Raw genomic sequence first — 19,646 nt, 5'->3', positions numbered from 1 at the left:
GCCTTTGCTGTATCCAGTGCACTCAGCCGTTTCTTGATATCACGTGGAGTGAATCGAATTGGCTGAAGACTGGCTTCTGTGATGGTGGGGATATCAGGAGGAGGCCGAGATGGATCATCCACTCAGCACTTCTGGCTGAAACTCTTCAGACTTGCCTTTTGCACTCACGTGCTGGACTCCGCCATCATTGAGGATGGGGATGTTTGCAGAGCCTCCTCCTCCCGTTAGTTGTTTAATTGTCCACCACCATTCATGACTGGATGTGGCAGGACTGCAGAATTTTGATCTGATCCGTTGGTTGTGGAATCGCTTAGCTCTGTCTATAGCATGTTGCTTCTGCTGTTTAACACGCATGTAGTCCTGAGTTGTCGCTTCACCAGGTTGGCACCTCATTTTTCGGTACGCCTGACTCACACCAAGTCCCGTTCTCCCATCACCCCCTGTGCTCACTGACCTACATTGGCTCCAGTCCACCAACGCCTTGATTTTAAAATTCTCACCCTTGTTTTCAAATCCCTCCATGACCTCGCCCCTCCCTATCTCTGTAACCTCCTCCAGCCCGACAACCCTCTGAAATCTCTGCACTCCTCTGATTTTGGCCTTTTGTCCATCCCTGATTTCCTTTGCTCCACCATTGCTGGCCGTGCCTTCAGCTACCTCGGCCCTAAGCTCTGGAATTCCCTTCCTAAAGCCCTTCGCCTCTCCACCTTTCTCTCCTCCTTTAAGACACTCGTTAAAACCGACCTCTGACCAAGCTTTTGGTCACCTATCCTAATATCTCTTTATGTGTCTCTGTGTCCAATTTTGTTTGATAATCGCTCGTGTGAAGCACCTTGTGACGTTAAAGGCATTATATCAATGCAAGTTGTTGTTATAATTGGATTTAATTTCAATACTGTAATTAAAGTGATTTCCCCTAGTTAGACTTAATTAGAATATTATAATGAGGCTCCGTCCTGATTTCAATGCGAGGTTTTCCTCCCTCCACATTGTGAAGAGGACCCAATGATCCAGTTCTAGACAGGGACCCAACGATCCAGTTCCAGACAGGTACCCCGTGATCCGGTTCTAGACAGGGACCCAGCGATCCGGTTCTAGACAGGGTCCCAGTGATCTGGTTCGAGACAGGGACCCAATGATCCAGTTCCAGACAGGTACCCCGTGATCTGGTTCTAGACAGGGTCCCAGTGATCTGGTTCTAGACAGGGTCCCAGTGATCTGGTTCGAGACAGGGACCCACTGATTCGGTTCCAACCAGGGACGCCAGAAATGTTGGAAATATGTTATTATTAATGCTACCAAAGGGTTGTTAATCCTTCTTAATAATAATTTCCACCATGATTCGGGCCCGAGTGTGACCGAAGATGCAAGCTTCGACACAAGAACAACGTTCTAATACAGTTATATCAAATAAACAAGGACGGTACAACCTGTCCCTTGGAAGTTTCAAGCTGATCAGGCCTGGTATCGTAGGGTGTGTTGGCCTTCGTTGCCCCAGAAGCTGCTTCTAACTGTAGTGGGCCAGTGTCCCAGTTTATACATCTTTCCGAAGCATAGTTGCTTCTGGTAGCTTAACGACGTTATCCCGTGATGTCATCTGTCTCGAACGTCTCTTCCCCCCCACCCCAGGGTGCCCATTGTTCCAGGCATCTTTCAGATATCCATCCCATGGTGTTAACTGTTGTCCATTCTATCCTATGGGGGTGGGCCATCCCCTTATCTTTCTGTGTATTTAATCTGTGCCCAGGTCCTGGGTCTTTGATTGTGCCTTGGAATGTTTTGTTATCTGTTCCTGACAATTTGGTCTTCAATGCGTCAGTTCACAGTTTTCTTGACTTTGCAATATTCCCAATCACTTTGCCTGATGTCAGGCATATCATTTCCTGTGGAGTGTTGGCTCCCTTTGTAGTCTCACAGAGGCAAGGTCTGCCCACAGCCTCGCTTTTCAGACAAGCGCCTAAAGCTTTGCAGGATGGGATACGTGACTATGATTTGGTCCAGAAAGCGTCTTTCTTGCAGCCTCCTCCTGTGCTGTGACACTATAAACAGTGGTGATGGGATGTTTTCCTTTAGCTTCTAGCAGCTTTAGTGTTCAAATTATTTACAGAAATCTATAGGATGATTTCAGAAGCTTTGAGGGAGAAAGTAATCGAGGGATATCCTGATAGGGTAGAGGAAGTGAGGAGGGAGGAGGCTCGTGTGGAGCATAAACACCAGCCTGGACCCGACCGCATAATAAAATAATGCACCAATTGAATTTTAAAACCTATATATTATCTTACCTTTGTTGTGCTGGTTGTTAGAAAAGGTAAATGCTATTTATTTACACCTGTGAGAGAGAAAGTAAGACAGGTGAGTCTTTCTTCATTCTAATTAGATTTATTGAATTTTGAAAGCAAACAAAGTCTGTTTGAGGGAAACAGCGAGGAAGGGAGGGAAGGGGAGGAGGGAAATGGGAAGAGTTGCAGGGGGGGCCTGGGCTCTCTCTCCAACTGGTTTTGGGGGAGCAAATAAGTATGGAGGGGAGTGGGTGGAGGGTTAAGGGTGAGGTGAGTGTCAGTGAAGGGAGGGGGCACAGGAGGCAGAGGTTGAGTGGATAGTTCAAAGGGGAAGAGGTGGGGTTAGTTATGGGAGTGGGGGTGGTTGGAAGGGGAGGGGGTTGTGGGAAGATAAAGGGTGAAGGATGTGATGGCGGGGGGGAGGGAAACACAAGTGATTGGGGTGGAGATGGGAAGGGAACAGCTGAGGGCCATATTTTCCCTGTCGGCCCCACCTCAAATGCAATGGGCAGATGTTGCTGGCTCTTTCAGTCACCGCACGACGCCACCAACCACCTCCCATCCAAAAGGAAAGGGAAGAAAGATAGAAGGAGAATCAGGAGAGAGAAGCAAAAAGAGGGGTTAATTTCGGTTTTAAAATTTTCAACCTTGTGTTCAAATCCCTCCATGGCCTCACCCCTCCCTATCACCTCCTCCAGCCCGACAACCCACCGAGAACTCTACACTCCTCCAATTGTGGCCTCTTGCGCATCCCCGATTTTAATCGCTCCACCATTGGCGCCCGTGCCTTCAACTGCCGAGGCCCTAAGCTCTGGAATTCCCTCCCTAAACCTCTCCACCGCTCTACCTCTCTCTCCTCCTTCAAGGAGCTCCTTAAAACCGACCTCTTTGAGGTTTTGGTCACCTGTGCTGTTATCTCCTTATGTGGGATGACGGGTGAACGGGCAGCAGAGTTCTGGATGAGCTCAAGTATATTGAGGGTGGAAGGTGGGAGGTCCTCCAGGAGAGCATTGGAATAGTCAAGACTGGAGGTAACAAAGGCATGAATGAGGGTTTCAGCAGCAGATGGGCTGAGGCAGGGACGGAGACGGGCGATGTTACGGAGGTGGAAGTAGGCGGTCTTGGTGATGGAGCGGATATGTGGTGAGAAGCTCATCTCAGGGTCAAATAGGACGCCAAGGTTGCGAACGGTCTGGTTCAGCCTCAGACAGTGGACAGGGAGAGGGATGGAGTCGGGGGTCGAGGGAACGGAGTTTGTGGCGGAGACCGAAGACAATGACTTCTTTTTTCCCAATATTTAATTTGAGGAAATTTCTGCTCATCCAATACTGGATGTCAGACAAGCAGCGTGACAAATCAGAGGCAGTGGAGGAGTTGAGAGGTGATGGGGAGGTCGAGCTGAGTGTCCTCAGTGTACATGTGGAATCTGATGATGTGTTTTCGGATGATGTCGCCGAGGTGCAGCATGTAGATGAGAGATGGGCGGGGTCCCAGGATAGATCCTTGGGGGACTCCAGAAGTAATGATGCGGGAGTGGGAAAGGAAACCATTGCAGGTTGAATAGATAAGAATGGAACCAGATGAGGGCAATCCCATCCAACTGGACGACGAAGGAGAGGCATTGGAGGAGGATGGTGTGGTCAACCATGTCAAAGGATGCAGCAGTTTAAGAAGGATGAGGAGGGATAGTTTACCACGGTCACAGTCACATAGGATGTCATTTGTGACTCTGATAAGGGCCATTTCAGTACTGTGTCAGGGACGGAAACCTGATTGAAGGGATTCAAACATGGAGTTGCGGGAAATGTGGGCTTGGATTTGGGAGACGACAACACGTTCAAGGACTTTGGAGAGGAAAGGGAGGTTGGAGATGGGGCGGTAATTTGCAAGGACAGAAGGTTCAAGGGTGGGTCAAGGAAGCCTTACTTCCTGTTGTCACATTTTTGTCACACTTTTGTGTCAATGTTTTCCATGATATGGAACCTGCCTATGTAAACAGTCACGCTGTAATTTCACCCTCCCACCAGTGGGGGTGCTATAGTATCTCAGCCTGCAATACAAAGAAACTCCGAACTCCAAATAACTCGACTTCTCTGCTTCCCAAGTCCCCCTTGTTTTCCTCTTCAACTCCAAGTAATAATATCAAATCAAAGTCATTTATAAAAATAACAACCGAGTCTCTGATTTTAAAGAGGCTCTGAATTACAACTGCTCACCCAGATCTCATTATCCTCCACCCTCTAACCCTGCTTCACCTGAAGATTACGTTTGGCCGTGACTCACCGTGTACAATACCACAGGATATCTGCCAGTATATTATTAAATCACTCTACCTGTCATGTCCTCCCATTGAAACCTCTAATGTAAACAGTTCCTACGGACTTCTGCCCTGCTAAATGTGTCCATACTAACCCTGTGAAGTCTGTAGGTGACTCTGTAACACTGTGTCATGTTATCAGTGTGACCAATGTCTCTGCTCCAGTTCGAAGTCGTTTCAGGTCGGAGGTCGGATTTCCTGGAGGATTCTCCCGATTGGTTGACGTAACTTGAGCGTAAGATCAGTGGAAATTGTACAGAAGTTACGGCAGACGTTCAGGAGCAGCCCTGAGGAAATTCCCAGTGAGAGTCTCTGACTGGGGGTCAGGTCATTGAGTCCGGGGTGGGGGAGGGGGGTGAAATTGGCCTTGGGGGCAGTAGTGAACAATCGAGCAATAGTGAATCAGCTGCAGATATACATCCTGTCCAATTATCTTCACCATTGACTGAGAGATGTGTCAGTCAGTTCCCTGTAACTCTATCCTGAGAGATGTGTCAGTCAGTTCCCTGTAACCCTATCCTGAGAGATGTGTCAGTCAGTTCCCTGTAACTCTATCCTGAGAGATGTGTCAGTCAGTTCCCTGTAACTCTATCCTGAGAGATGTGTCAGTCAGTTCCCTGTAACCCTATCCTGAGAGATGTGTCAGTCAGTTCCCTGTCACCCTATCCTGAGAGATGTGTCAGTCAGTTCCCTGTAACCCTATCCTGAGAGATGTGTCAGTCAGTTCCCTGTAACTCTATCCTGAGAGATGTGTCTGTTCCCTGTCACTCTATCCTGAGAGATGTGTCAGTCAGTTCCCTGTAACTCTATCCTGAGAGATGTGTCTGTTTCCTGTGGGGTCTGTAGCCTTGGTTGCTGCCCACCTGGGAGAAGGTTCTCCGCAGATAAGAACCATGAGGAAGGCAAATGGAAACCTTCTCAGCTTCTCTTGCCTGGTGAGCAGTTCAAGAGCCTCCTGTGTGAGACTTGAGTTCGGAGCTGCCCTCGGGGCAGAACACCACAGACCGAAAGGGAATCATCCCGATTAATCCCCACTTCTGAATATTGATGACAGAAAAAAGTGCAGAAGAGGTAAAGGGAAAATAACAGTGCATCAAAAGCACTGCAGGGGGCAAAACTCCTTTGAGGAACCAATCCCTCGAAGGATGGCAATGCCCAGTTTTCATGGTCGAACAGCCACTGGGAAATCTCCGAACGTGGCACATTCCCATCCCTTGAGAAATATTCAGGACTTTCGAGACTCTCACCCGTTTCTCAGGAGGACAAAGTGGCATCGAATGGAAGTCCTGGTTAAAGATGTCGCTCAGCCAGAATCCGGTGGGGACCGGGTGTGAAAGGGATTGGCCCCCTGCCCGATTTGACCTGCGCTCGTTCACCCCACACGATGGGTCCCAGCCCATCGACCGGGAACTCAGCTCTGGAATTTACTGGGAATTGAAACACATCAATGATGCCAGGCTGCCTGTGTCCAAATACAGTACATCAGGACCTTGACCGACCAGTTCAGCCCCTGCTCCTGTGATGGGTTCACTCTGCACCTTTTCTGTTCCTTTTAAAACTCTTTATTTGTTGTGAAAGTCTTTGTGTGATTACAGTACAGCTTCCACATATTGAGATACATTACTCCCAATATACAATGAGAGTCTAACAGCCTCTCTGGAATTCCAGTCTCTTATCCGTGGGAAAGCCTGCGGTAGAAGACCACATCTGAGGACAACTGGGGACAGAGCCCGGCAATCGGGAAAGATCAGGGCTTGAAGGAAGGGAAAGTTGGACTGGCAATCGGGAGGGAGAGACGGAGAGATCGCAGGTTGAAAGGGGGTGGGATCAGGAGGGAGGAATTGGGGGGGAAGGGATTGGGGGGAAGGGAGCGGGAGAGAGGGATTGGGGGGAAGGGATCGGGAGGGAGAGACGGAGAGATCGCAGGTTGAAAGGGGGTGGGATCGGGAGGGAGGAATTGGGGGGAAGGGAGCGGGAGAGAGGGATTGGGGGGAAGGGATCGGGAGGGAGAAACGGAGAGATCGCAGGTTGAAAGGGGGTGGGATCGGGAGGGAGGGATTGGGGGAAGGGATCGGGAGGGAGGAGGGATCGGGGTTTGAAGTGGAGGAGGGGGTCGTACCGGTAATAATGAGATGTCTCACCTCTCGAGAGCGGGACACAGGCTCACCACGCAACCCGCCGCTGTAAAAATGGCGGCCGGCGTGTATGCAGCGGGTTCGGGTCGCGTTTTGCAATCTTACATTTTTAACCCCCCCCACCCCGGCCCTCCCCCGCCCATCGTGGGGGTTAAATATTGCACCCATTCTCACTGTACTCTGACTCATCAGTTTAGGAAGCTACAGTTTGAAATGACGCAGTTTGAGGGGAGCAGTATTTTTACCCTCATCGTACAATCCCGGATAGAAATAAGGAAAGAGTTTCTCAGTGAATGTGTGAGTGAAAGTGTAGAGATTGGACATATCATCAGCATTGTAAAATGACACCTGTCCTCCCTCATAGTCCAGGTAAACTCCGATGGTCCTGAGTTTCACACTCAGGGTCAGTGGGACAAATGGGCTTTCAAGAGCTTCATATTCATTCCCATTACTCAGGAACACGGCCCAGTATCCACGTTTAGGCCCCAGTGATATCGTTCCCTTCCTGTTAACTGACTCTCTGGCCACACCCACGGCCCACTGAGTCTTGTCCCCGACCTCCACCTCCCAGTAATGTTTCCCTGATGTGAATCCCTGTGATCCCAGGACACAAGGACCTGAATCGAATCTCTCCGGGTTATCGGGAAGCTGTAATTCTCTGTCACCGAGTCTCACACTGGTCCAGTCCTCAGACAGGATGAGCCGACGATGAGCTGTGTTTGGGTCCAGGGTCAGTGAGGCTGGGACTGGGGAAATAAAAATGACATCATGTTAAATATTTTAGACACCAGTCTATAATTTCTGTATCAGTAAATAGTGCAGACTGGGTACAGTGTACAGTTCGATATATTCCTGGACTCCAGTGTGTTCAGTGAACAGATATTACAGACCAGGCAGAGGAAAACAGTCAGCCAGGGGTCTCAGTCTGATCACTGTCCAGTGAACCCTGGGTCAGAGGGGTCTCAGTCTGATCACTGTCCAGTGAACCCTGGGTCAGAGGGGTCTCAGTCTGATCACTGTCCAGTGAAACCTGGGTCAGGGGGTCTCAGTCTGGTCACTGTCCAGTGAACCCTGGGTCAGGGGGGTCTCAGTCTGATCACTGTCCAGTGAAACCTGGGTCAGGGGGTCTCAGTCTGGTCACTGTCCAGTGAACCCTGGGTCAGGGGGGTCTCAGTCTGATCACTGTCCAGTGAACCCTGGGTCAGAGGGGTCTCAGTCTGATCACTGTCCAGTGAACCCTGGGTCAGGGGGGTCTCAGTCTGTTCACTGTCCAGTGAACCCTGGGTCAGGGGGGTATCAGTCTGATCACTGTCCAGTGAACCCTGGGTCAGGGGGGGTCTCAGTCTGATCACTGTCCAGTGAACCCTGGGTCAGGGGGGGTCTCAGTCTGATCACTGTCCAGTGAACCCTGGGTCAGGGGGGTCTCAGTCTGACCACTGTCCAGTAAACCCTACTGGAAAGTGCGAGTGTCTGGATTCAAATGAGAAAATGTTCTGATTCTGTCTCTACTTGAATCGCTCAATCTGAGGTCACACAAAAAGAACGGCCCCTTGAGTGAGGTACCAGAGACTGCTGCCCCAGTGATCGGTACACAACAACAGTCAGTACATTCAGGAGAGGGAGAAGAGAGCAGGAAACTCTACAGAAAGTTCACCCAAACCTGTGGAGTCGTTTCATACCTGGAGAGATGATCTGTTTCATTTCCTTCCACACTGCGTAGAGTAAAGGGCCTCGAAACACGGCGTATTTCAGACTTGCAGATACCAGTATCTCTTCATCATCACATTCCTCTGACGATCTCTCTTGATCTTCACCTTCCTCTGACGATCTCTCTTGATCTTCATCTTCCTCTGACGATCTCTCTTGATCTTCACCTTCCTCTGACGATCTCTCTTGATCTTCACCTTCCTCTGACGATCTCTCTTGATCTTCACCTTCCTCTGACGATCTCTCTTGATCTTCACCTTCCTCTGACGATCTCTCTTGATCTTCCCCTCTCTCTGCACCTTCTCCTCCCTCCCCTTTGTCCAGGCACCTGTTTGAATGGGATTGATTCACTCACTCACTGCTGGATACAATCTGTGATCACAGTGTAAGACCGAGTCTGGGTTTGGATTGGGTACTCACCTTTCTCTCAATCTTTTCAGTTCCTGCAGGACAGAGAATCAGAAACATTTTAATAAATATACCGTACTCTTTGGATTGTACATTTTAATAAATATACCGTATTATTTGGATCGTACATTTTAATCATAGAATCGTTACAGCACAGAAGGAAGCCATTCGGCCCATCGAGCCCGTGCCGGCTCTTTGTAAGAACAATCCAGTTAGTCCCATTCCCCCCACTCTTTCCCCATAGCCCTGCAACTTTTTTCCCCTTCAAGTATTTATCCAATTCCTTTTCGAAAGCCCACGATTGAATCTGCTTCCACCACCCTATCAGGCAGCGCATTCCAAATCATGACTATTCGCTGTGTAAAAACATTTTTCCTCATGTCACCTTTAGTTCTTTTGCCAATCACTGAATCTGTGTCCTCTGGTTCTTGGCCCTTCGACCAATGGGAACAGTTTCTCTTATTTACTTTATCAAAATCCTTCATGATTTTGAACACTTCTATCAAATCTCCTCTCAACCTTCTCTGCTCTCAGGAGAACAACCCCAACTTCTCCAGTCTATCCAGGTAACTGAAGTCCCTCTCCCCTGGAACCATTGTAGTCAATCTTTTCTGTTCCCTCTCTAAGGCCTCACATCCTTCCTAAAGTGCGGTTCCCAGAATTGGACACAATACTCCAGTTGTGGCTGAAGCAGTGTTTTGTAAATGCCAAAATGTATCACTTCACACTTCTCTGTGTTAAATTTCATCTGACATGTGTCCGCCCATTCCACCAGCCTGTCAATGTTCTCTTGAAGTCGATCACTATCCTCCTCACTGTTTATTACACTTCCAAGTTTTATGTCATCTGCAAATTTTGAAATTGTGCCCTGTACACCCAAGTCTAAGTATATATCAAAAAAAGCAATGGTCCTTGTACTGACCCCTGGGGAACACCACTGCACACCTTCATCCAGTCCGAAAAATAACCGGTCACCACTACTCTCTGTTTCCCGTCACTTAACAATTTCCTATCCATGCTGTCACTGCCCCTTTTATTCCATGGGCTTCAATTTTGCTGACAAGCCTATTATGTGGCACTTTATCAAACGCCTTTTGAAAGTCCATATATACATCAACCTTCTCTGTTACCTCATTAAAAAACTCAATCAAGTTAGTTAAACACGATTTGCCTTTAACAAATCCGTGCTGGCTTTCCTTTATTAATCCACACTTGTCCAAGTAACTATTAATTTTGTCCCAGATTATCGTTTCTAAAAGCTTCCCCACCACCAAGGTTAAACTGACTGGCCTGTAGTTGTCGGGTTTATCCTTACACCCTTTTTTGAACAAGGGTGTAACATTTGCAGTTCTCCAGTCCTCTGGCACCACCCCCGTCTCTACGGATGTTTGGAAGATTTTGGCCAGTACCTCCGCAATTTCCACCCTTACTTCCCTCAGCAACCCAGGATGCATCCCATCCGGACCGGGTAACTCATCGACTTTAAATACTTTCTCATGTGTCCTCTATATCAATTTATAGCCCATCCAGTATCTCAACTACTTCCTCTTTTACTGTGACTTTGGCAGCATCTTCTTCCTTGGTAAAGAAAGATGCAAATATTCATTTAGTACCTCAGCCATGCCCTCTGCCTCCATGTGTCCCTAATTGGCCCCACCACTCCTTTTTCTACCCATTTTCCAATATATGCCTATAGGAAATTTTTGGATTCCCTTTTACATTGGCCATCAGTCTATTCTCATACTCTCTCTTTGCCCCTCTTATTTCCTTTTGACTTCTCCTCTGTACTTTCTATATTCAGCCTGGTTCTCACTTGTATTATCAACCTGACATCTGTCAGACACCCTTTTTCTGCTTCATCTTACTCTCTATCTCTTTCGTTATCCAAGGAGCTCTGACTTCAGTTGCCCTAACTTTCCCTCTCGTGGGAATGTACCTCGACTGTACCCGAACCATCTCCTCTTTAAAGGCCACCCATTGTTCGATTACAGTTTTGCCTGACAATCTTTGATTCCAATTTACCCAGACCAGATCCGTTCTCAACCCACTGAAATTGGCCCTCCTCCAATTAAGTATTTTTACTCTAGTTTGCTCCTTGTCCTTTTCCATAACTAATCTAAACCTTATGATATTGTGATCATTGTTCCCTAAATGTTCCCCCACTGACACTTGCTCCACTTGACCCACCTCATTCTCCAGAACCAGATCCAGCAATGCCTCCTTCCTCGTTGGGCCGGAAACATACTGAGCAAGAAATTCCTCCCCCTCTTTGCCCTTTACACTATTACGATCCCAGTCTATATTGGGATAGTTGAAGTCCCCTATTATCACGACTCTACAGTTCTTGAACCTCTCTGTAATTTCCCTGCAAATTTGCTCCTCTATACCCATCCTACTATTTGGTGGCCTATCGAATACACGCAGTAGTGCACTGGCACCTCTATTGTTTCTTAACTCTATCTAACCAAATAGAGTCTGTCCTTGGCCCCACAGGGACATCCTCTCTCTCCAGCACTGCAATATTCCCCTTCATCAACACTGCCACCAACACCACTATTTTCTTTCCTTCCCGATGTATCATCAGTGGTTTTAGTGAAATGTGATGTGATCTGGGGAGTTTTCACTGACGGGCTCCAGTGATGTGACACCATGTCCGTTACCCCCTGGAATACACTGGACAGGGTCTCCTCTGCTGCTGAAGACTTTGAAGGTTCACTGAGCCTTTCCTTTTATTTATGGTCTATATTTTCCCAGTAACTCAGAGCTTGTCTCTGGTCTGTGCAGCCCTGAGCTGGGGTCAGTGGTGTTACACCTAACCTCAGTATCCCTTCGATAGGGAGACAACAGCCTATGTACCAGCTCCTGGACACTTCCAGGCAGCTCTGGGGAAACATGCAGCTGTGGAGACATCAGACCAGAACAGGAATAGGTTCATTGTGATGCCCACACAGTCAAATAGCCTCCTGTTGCTCACTGTTTGTGCAATAGATGTGCAGCAGCCACAGAAATATACCCCAGCCTATCGCTGTTCCCAGGGCTAGTACCCATGAGACTGTACCCCAACATGTCTCTATTCTCAGGGCTAGTACCCATGGGACTGTACCCCAACATGTCTCTGTTCCCAGGGCTAGTACCCATGGGACTGTACCCCAACATTTCTCTGTTCCCAGGGCTCGTACCCATGGGACTGTACCCCAACATGTCTCTGTTCCCAGGGCTAGTACCCATGGGACTGTACCCCAACATGTCTCTGTTCTCAGGGCTAGTACCCATGGGACTGGACCCCAACATGTCTCTGTTCCCAGGGCTAGTACCCATGGGACTGTACCCCAACATGTCTCTGTTCCCAGGGCTAGTACCCATGGGACTGTACCCCAACATGTCTCTGTTCCCAGGGCTAGTACCCATGGGACTGTACCCCAACATGAATCTGTTCTCAGGACAGAAGCAAAGTGGAGCAAACTATAGGGCCTAAACTCTCAAAACCTGAATGAAGAATCCTCAGTAACCTGTGGGAGATATTCAGATGGTGAGTTCATCGGATATTTACAGGTGAGGGAAGCCATTTGGCCCATCAATTCCTCCATCTAGAATGACTAAAGGTGCCCCCCTACATTGCATCATCTAATTGGTTCCTGTCCTAACGCTGCCCATTTGCTCATTACTGTTGTGTGAGAGGAACTTCCTGATATCAGTCCCGAAATTACATTTACACGTTTGACCCTGTGTCCCCTTGGCCGACTCCAACAATTAAAGTATGATTTTGATTTACCATTTCCATACTGTTTACTATCCCTTATACCGCGATAGAATCACCTCTCGGACACCTCGGGGATTATTTAGACTTTGGGCGATAATGTAGCACGGACGATATTGGCTCGGTCTCTCGTTAAACACCTCTCCCCATTTTTATTTCTATTGACTTCAAATCTGGAGAGATGTTTAATAGGTGACTGAGCTGATATCGGTCCTTTTACACTGTCGCCCAGTGTCAAAATTACACCACTCCTTTCCAGGGTGAAGTGTTCAAGTCTCTCCAGTCTGTCCCAATAACTGAGACCCTTGATACCAGGCCTCACTGCTCTCCTCTGCCCTGCCTTACTTCTCGGTGACCAGAACTAGGCACAGTATTATTTCGAATTACGTGGAATCTACAGCACAGAAACAGGCCATTCGGCCCAACTGGTCCATGCCAGTGTTTATGCTCCACACAAGCCTCCTCCCACCCCTCTTCATCTAACCCAATCAACATATCCTTCTGCTCCTTTCTCCCTCATGTGTTTATCCAGCTTCCCCTTGATTGTATCTGTGCGACTCACCTCAACCACTCCATGTGGTCGCGAGTTCCACATTCTAACCACTCTCTGGGGAGATAAGTTTCTCCTGAAATAGTGACGATATTACACTTATGGCCCGTAGTTTTGGACACCCCTACAAGTGGATACATATTCTCTATGTCTCCCCTATTAAACAATTTCATAATTTTTAAGATCTCGATCAGGTCATCCCTCAGCCTTCTCTTTTCGCCGAATCCCCCACCATCAACATCCTGGGGGTCACCATTGACCAGAAACTTAACTGGACCAGCCACATAAATACTGTGGCAACAAGAGCAGGTCAGAGGCTGGGTATTCTGCGGCCAGTGACTCACTTCCTGACTCCCCAAAGCCTTTCCACCATCTACAAGCCACAAGTCAGGAGTGTGATGGAATACTCTCCACTTGCCTGGATGAGTGCAGCTCCAACAACAGTCAAGAAGCTCGACACCATCCAGGACAAAGCATGATTGGCACCCCATCCGCCACCCTAAACATTCACTCCCTTCACCACCGGCGCACAGTGGCTGCAGTGTGTACCATCCACAGGATGCACTGCAGCAACTCGCCAAGGCTTCTTCGACAGCACCTCCCAAACCCGCGACCTCTACCACCTTGAAGGACAAGGGCAGCAGGCACATGGGAACAACACAACCTGCACATTCCCCTCCAAGTCACACACCATCCCGACTTGGAAATATATCGCCGTTCCTTCATCGTCGCTGGGTCAAAATCCTGGAACTCCCTTCCTGACAGCACTGTGGGAGAACCTTCACCACAAGGACTGCAGCGGTTCAAGAAGGCGGCTCACCACCACCTTCTCAAGGGCAATTAGGGATGGGCAATAAATGCTGGCCTCGCCAGCGACGCTAACATCCCATGAACAAATAATAAAAATGAGCCCCAGCCTGTTCAATGTTTCCTGATAGTTATAACCTCTCAGTTCTGTTATCGTCCTTGTGATTCTTTTTTGTACCTTCTCCAGTGCCTCTATATCTTGTTTATGGAGACCACAACTGTTCACAGTAGTCTAATTGTGATCTAACCAAGGTTTGATACAGGTTTAACATAACCTCTCTGCTTTTGAATTCTATCCCTCTATTCAAAGTGGGGTCTGATCAGAGTAACTGCACAGTGTGATCACAACTTTCTCTGACCTGTATGGACGAGTCAGTCCATTGACTGCAAATGAAAATTGGGTGCAATGTAAAACAGGCTGTCGATTCGTTATCGCCTGTTTTGCACGACCGTCTTTGGCGAATTTATACCCTTCTGTGTCTCGACCCGCTGCCAACGACCTTCTGCTCTACGACTTGTCTCGGCTGAATCTGCTTTCCTCCCTCCACCTATCTACTTTGAATGATTTCCGATTGCTGCCTCAATGTTCCCCACAAGTCTCTTTACCCCTCCTTGGTCTCGATGCAGCCCATTTCTTCTGTAACAGTCCTTTTTTGGACATTGTCATCTGGTTCCAGTTATACAGGAAGATACTGTTATACCTGACAGGTTCAGACAGTCTCCTCCACAGTCAGAGCTCAAACTGGACTGATACCTGTTTGTCCTCAGTTATACTGCACGTTGTGCAATGTTGTGATGTGGTTTGAGCCCTATTATAATGTGCTGTTTACACTTACACCAACAGGTTGGGGATTGGTTTATAAAGGATCACCTTGAGAAAAGAGATACTGTCTTGCTGCTCGATGTCTGCACAAAGGTTCAATATGTTCTCCTCAAGTGATCTCAGTTCCTCCTCAATTCTTTTCAAGTTCTTCTCCATTGGGCGTAGATCTTCCTCCTTTTGCCTCCTCAGCTCTTCCATTAAATGTTTCTCTTTGTCTTCAAGATATTGATGAATTTTGGCAAATTGTGCAGCGATGTCTTGCTCCAGGGATCCTGTGAGCTCCTAAGATGGTGAGAGAGATCATTTAAGCTGCAGGTTGTTAAAGGGCCGCAGTGTTTAAAGGTGACGTAAGTAGGACTTACATTCAGTTCTGAAATCTTCTCCTCCTGCCGCCGTTTTAATTCACTTTTACTTTTCTTTTCATCCTCCATGGAATCCAAGGACAATTTCAGCTGGTCCTAAAAATGGAATCAGATCTCATCATAATCCATTTCAATGTCAGCCATTGTATTCCAAAACAGTGGGATCGGACGTTCAGGGAATATTACATGTGTTACTAGTGTGTACCCCTTTCTTTCCAAGAGGCAGAGTGAAAAGTACCCAATCAAACCAGGCACAGCTTCAAACCAACAACTGGTTTATGTTATATTAAATATATGAAAGGGTTTGATAGGGTAGACGGAGAGAAAATGTTTCCACTTGTGGGGGAGACCAGAACGAGGGGCCATAAATATAAGATAGTCAGTAATTAATCTAATAAGGAATTCAGAACAAGCTTCTTTCCCCAGAGAGTAGTTAGAATGTGGAACTCACTACCACAAGGAGTAGTTGAGGCGAATAGTACAGAGACGTTTAAGGGGAAGCGAGATAATCACATGAGGGTGAAAGGGACACAAGGATGTGCTGATAAAGTTAGAAGAGGGGTGGGAAGAGGCTTGTGTGGAGCATAAATGCCGGCATGGACCTGTTGGGCCGAATGGCCTGTTTCTCTGCTGTACATTGTATGTAATTCCATTCAAGTCTATACGGCTTTCACACTGAAAACAATCAGATCCCTCACTCCCCAGTTATTAAATACAATAAAGATACAACACTCTTCAAACCTTCTCTAGCTAAGCTCTTCAAATGAGCTGGTCCAGACTTTGAATTTGTGGACAGCTTCTCACTGCTGATGTGAGAACACAGCTCACTCTCCCTGTCTGGGAGAGAGAGAGAGAGAGACTTATTTGTCACCTGCCGTAAGTCTATGAGATGGAGAATTCCTCCCACTGAACTGTCAATCAATGTTATGACCCCTGCCGTGGAACACCTACCCACTGATGAGGCAACAGCAGAGCGTTTATGTGTCGGTTTCAGCTAAGCCCCCTGCTGGGACAATGGAATGGGAGGATACCTGGATCCTCAGGTATTGCACAGACTGATCTTCACACAATGGCTCGTCATGTTTGACATTGTACACATTGACCTTCCTATTGTTCATTCACATTTTAAGTCACCGTGGTTGAGAACAGTTCAAGGCAACTGGCTCATTGTAAACAAAATCATTGTGTGTGCAACCTTGGGAGTTCGTCCCTTAAAAACTGAATCTAACATTGCAGAAATATTATATGTTAAAAAATCAGCTCAAACAACACTGGTGCAAACAAAGTTCCTACAATGACATTTGTATTTTAAACAGATCAACCAGACCAAAAGTAACCTGAACAGTAATTCTCCAACATCCAACCCCCTGTCTTAGTTCACCGAGGGAGTTTTACCCTCTCGAGACCCAGTAGAGACACTGTACCCCATCCAACTCCCCACCCTCTCACACAGACACTGTACCCCATCCAACTCCCCACCCTTTCACACAGACACTGTACCCCATCCAACTCCCCACCCTCTCACACAGACACTGTACCCCATCCAACTCCCCACCCTTTCACACAGACAATGTACCCCATCCAACTCCCCACCCTCTCACACACACTGTACCCCATCCAACTCCCCACCCTCTCACACAGACACTGTACCCCATCCAACTCCCCACCCTCTCACACAGACACTGTACCCCATCCAACTCCCCACCCTCTCACACAGACACTGTACCCCATCCAACTCCCCACCCTTTCACACAGACACTGTACCCCATCCAACTCCCCACCCTCTCACACAGACACTGTACCCCATCCAACTCCCCACCCTCTCACACAGACACTGTACCCCATCCAACTCCCCGTCCTTTCACACAGACACTGTACCCCATCCAACTCCCCACCCTCTCACACAGACACTGTACCCCATCCAACTCCCCACCCTTTCACACAGACACTGTACCCCATCCAACTCCCCACCCTCTCACACAGACACTGTACCCCATCCAACTCCCCACCCTTTCACACAGACACTGTACCCCATCCAACTCCCCACCCTTTCACACAGACACTGTACCCCATCCAACTCCCCACCCTTTCACACAGACACTGTACCCCATCCAACTCCCCACCCTCTCACACAGACACTGTACCCCATCCAACTCCCCACCCTCTCACACAGACACTGTACCCCATCCAACTCCCCACCCTCTCACACAGACACTGTACCCCATCCAACTCCCCACCCTCTCACACAGACACTGTACCCCATCCAACTCCCCACCCTCTCACACAGACACTGTACCCCATCCAACTCCCCACCCTCTCACACAGACACTGTACCCCATCCAACTCCCCACCCTCTCACACAGACACTGTACCCCATCCAACTCCCCACCCTCTCACACAGACACTGTACCCCATCCAACTCCCCACCCTCTCACACAGACACTGTACCCCATCCAACTCCCCACCCTCTCACACAGACACTGCACCCCATCCAACTCCCCACCCTCTCACACAGACACTGTACCCCATCCAACTCCCCACCCTCTCACACAGACACTGCACCCCATCCAACTCCCCACCCTCTCACACAGACACTGTACCCCATCCAACTCCCCACCCTCTCACACAGACACTGTACCCCATCCAACTCCCCACCCTCTCACACAGACACTGTACCCCATCCAACTCCCCACCCTCTCACACAGACACTGTACCCCATCCAACTCCCCACCCTCTCACACAGACACTGTACCCCATCCAACTCCCCACCCTCACACACAGACACTGTACCCCATCCAACTCCCCACCCTCTCACACAGACACTCTCTCCCCCCGTGGCCCTGCCAAATCTTTCTGACACTCTCCCTATCAGTTCATGCTGGCACTTAACCAATATTACTCTTATTGCGTTTCGTGGAGACGGGTCGCTCACTTAAACCCCTTACCTTGTACTTTTGAACTGCCCTCTGGACCGGCAGGAACCTGTGGTCTGAATGTGCGGGAGAATCTACACAACTGGCACAGATCAGGATCTCATCCTCCTCACAGAACAGCTTCAGTTTCTCATTATGTTCCTCACAGTGAGACCGACCTTTCTCTGGGTTGAGGTTCAGCTGCCGAGCTTTCTCGGAGAGATTGGCCAACACCCTGTTCCTGCAGTAGTTTCTCCGGGGGAAAACCACCCGACATTCCGGGCAGGACACGGTCTCCCCCTGCTTGTCCCAACACTTCTCGATACAGGATTTACAGAAGTTGTGATCACAGTCCAGCCGCACCGGCTACACAAACAGAGAGAGGCAGACGGAGCAGGTTAAATCCTCACTCAGGGTTACGATCTGTTTGCTGACGGCCATCTCAGTTCCTGCTCCTTATTCTGTCGCTCACTTTACTTTCAGTTTCATTTCCCTCAGTTTATTGTGAAACTCACTTCACAATCTGTCCTCTGAAAGGGACACTGTCAGCAAACAAAACTGTCTGGCAAATCTTTATTTCTTTGAATGTCAAACGTGCAAAACACAATGGCCCCAAAATTCCTGAGTCTGAGGGGGGAGGGCTGGAATTTGGACTGGGACCCTGTTCCTGCGAGGTCTCTTGTGCTGCACCCCTTCCATGGTGATATCACAAAGACTGGCAGGATCACATCTCCACCCCATCCCCTGCCAAAAATCCCACCAGTTCCACCAGTACGACAGGCCAGGAGAAAGTACACCTGCAGGAAGCGGGCGAACATTTTAAAATCACCCCCATATTCTTTTTTTTAATTCATTCACGGGATGTGGGCGTCGCTGGCGAGGCCGGCATTTATTGCCCATCCCTAATTGCCCTTGAGAAGGGGGTGGTGAGCCGCCTTCTTGAACCGCTGCAGTCCGTGTGGTGACGGTTCTCCCACAGTGCTGTTAGGAAGGGAGTTCCAGGATTTTGACCCAGCGACGATGAAGGAACGGCGATATATTTCCAAGTCGGGATGGTGTGTGACTTGGAGGGGAACGTGCAGGTGGTGTTGTTCCCATGCGCCTGCTGCTCTTGTCCTTCTCGGTGGTAGAGGTCACGGTTTGGGAGGTGCTGTCGAAGAAACCTTGGCGAGTGGCTGCAGAGCATCCTGTGGATGGTACACACTGCAGCCATGGTGGTGGAGGAAGTTTAAGGTCGTGGATGCCGATCAAGTGGACTGCTTTGTCCTGGACTAGGATGGAGTTGTGAGCCTAATACTGGTCTCTGAATGGCAATCAGTGGCAGAGACATTAGGAAAGGGCCACAGGTGAATCGCCAGCAATTTTTAACATTAAAATCTTCAGCCGAAATGGGCAGCCTCCCTCCCCTCCCCAGGGTGGAGAAGTGAGATGCTCCTCCTGATTTCTGGCCCTCTAAGGGCAGACAACAGCGAGCAATGTGTGACCTTATAATGGTGACCAGCGTCCCAGGATTTGGGATCAGGCAAATAGAGGGTGGAATGTTCCCAGTGTTGAACTGGAGGAAATTGCAGCTCATCCGGGACTGGATT

At 48.7% G+C, this 19,646-nt stretch overlaps 1 pseudogene; it reads right to left on the bottom strand.

Annotated features, from left to right (window-relative positions):
• Nucleotides 1-5,228: 5,228 nt before the first annotated feature.
• On the bottom strand, nt 5,229-18,555 carry LOC137315669 (zinc-binding protein A33-like; annotated as a pseudogene).
• Nucleotides 18,556-19,646: the final 1,091 nt, after the last annotated feature.

Source organism: Heptranchias perlo, unplaced genomic scaffold (genome assembly GCF_035084215.1).
Source record: "Heptranchias perlo isolate sHepPer1 unplaced genomic scaffold, sHepPer1.hap1 HAP1_SCAFFOLD_552, whole genome shotgun sequence".
In the NCBI taxonomy this organism is placed as follows: domain Eukaryota; kingdom Metazoa; phylum Chordata; class Chondrichthyes; order Hexanchiformes; family Hexanchidae; genus Heptranchias; species Heptranchias perlo.
This window is presented reverse-complemented; position numbering and strand designations above follow the sequence as displayed.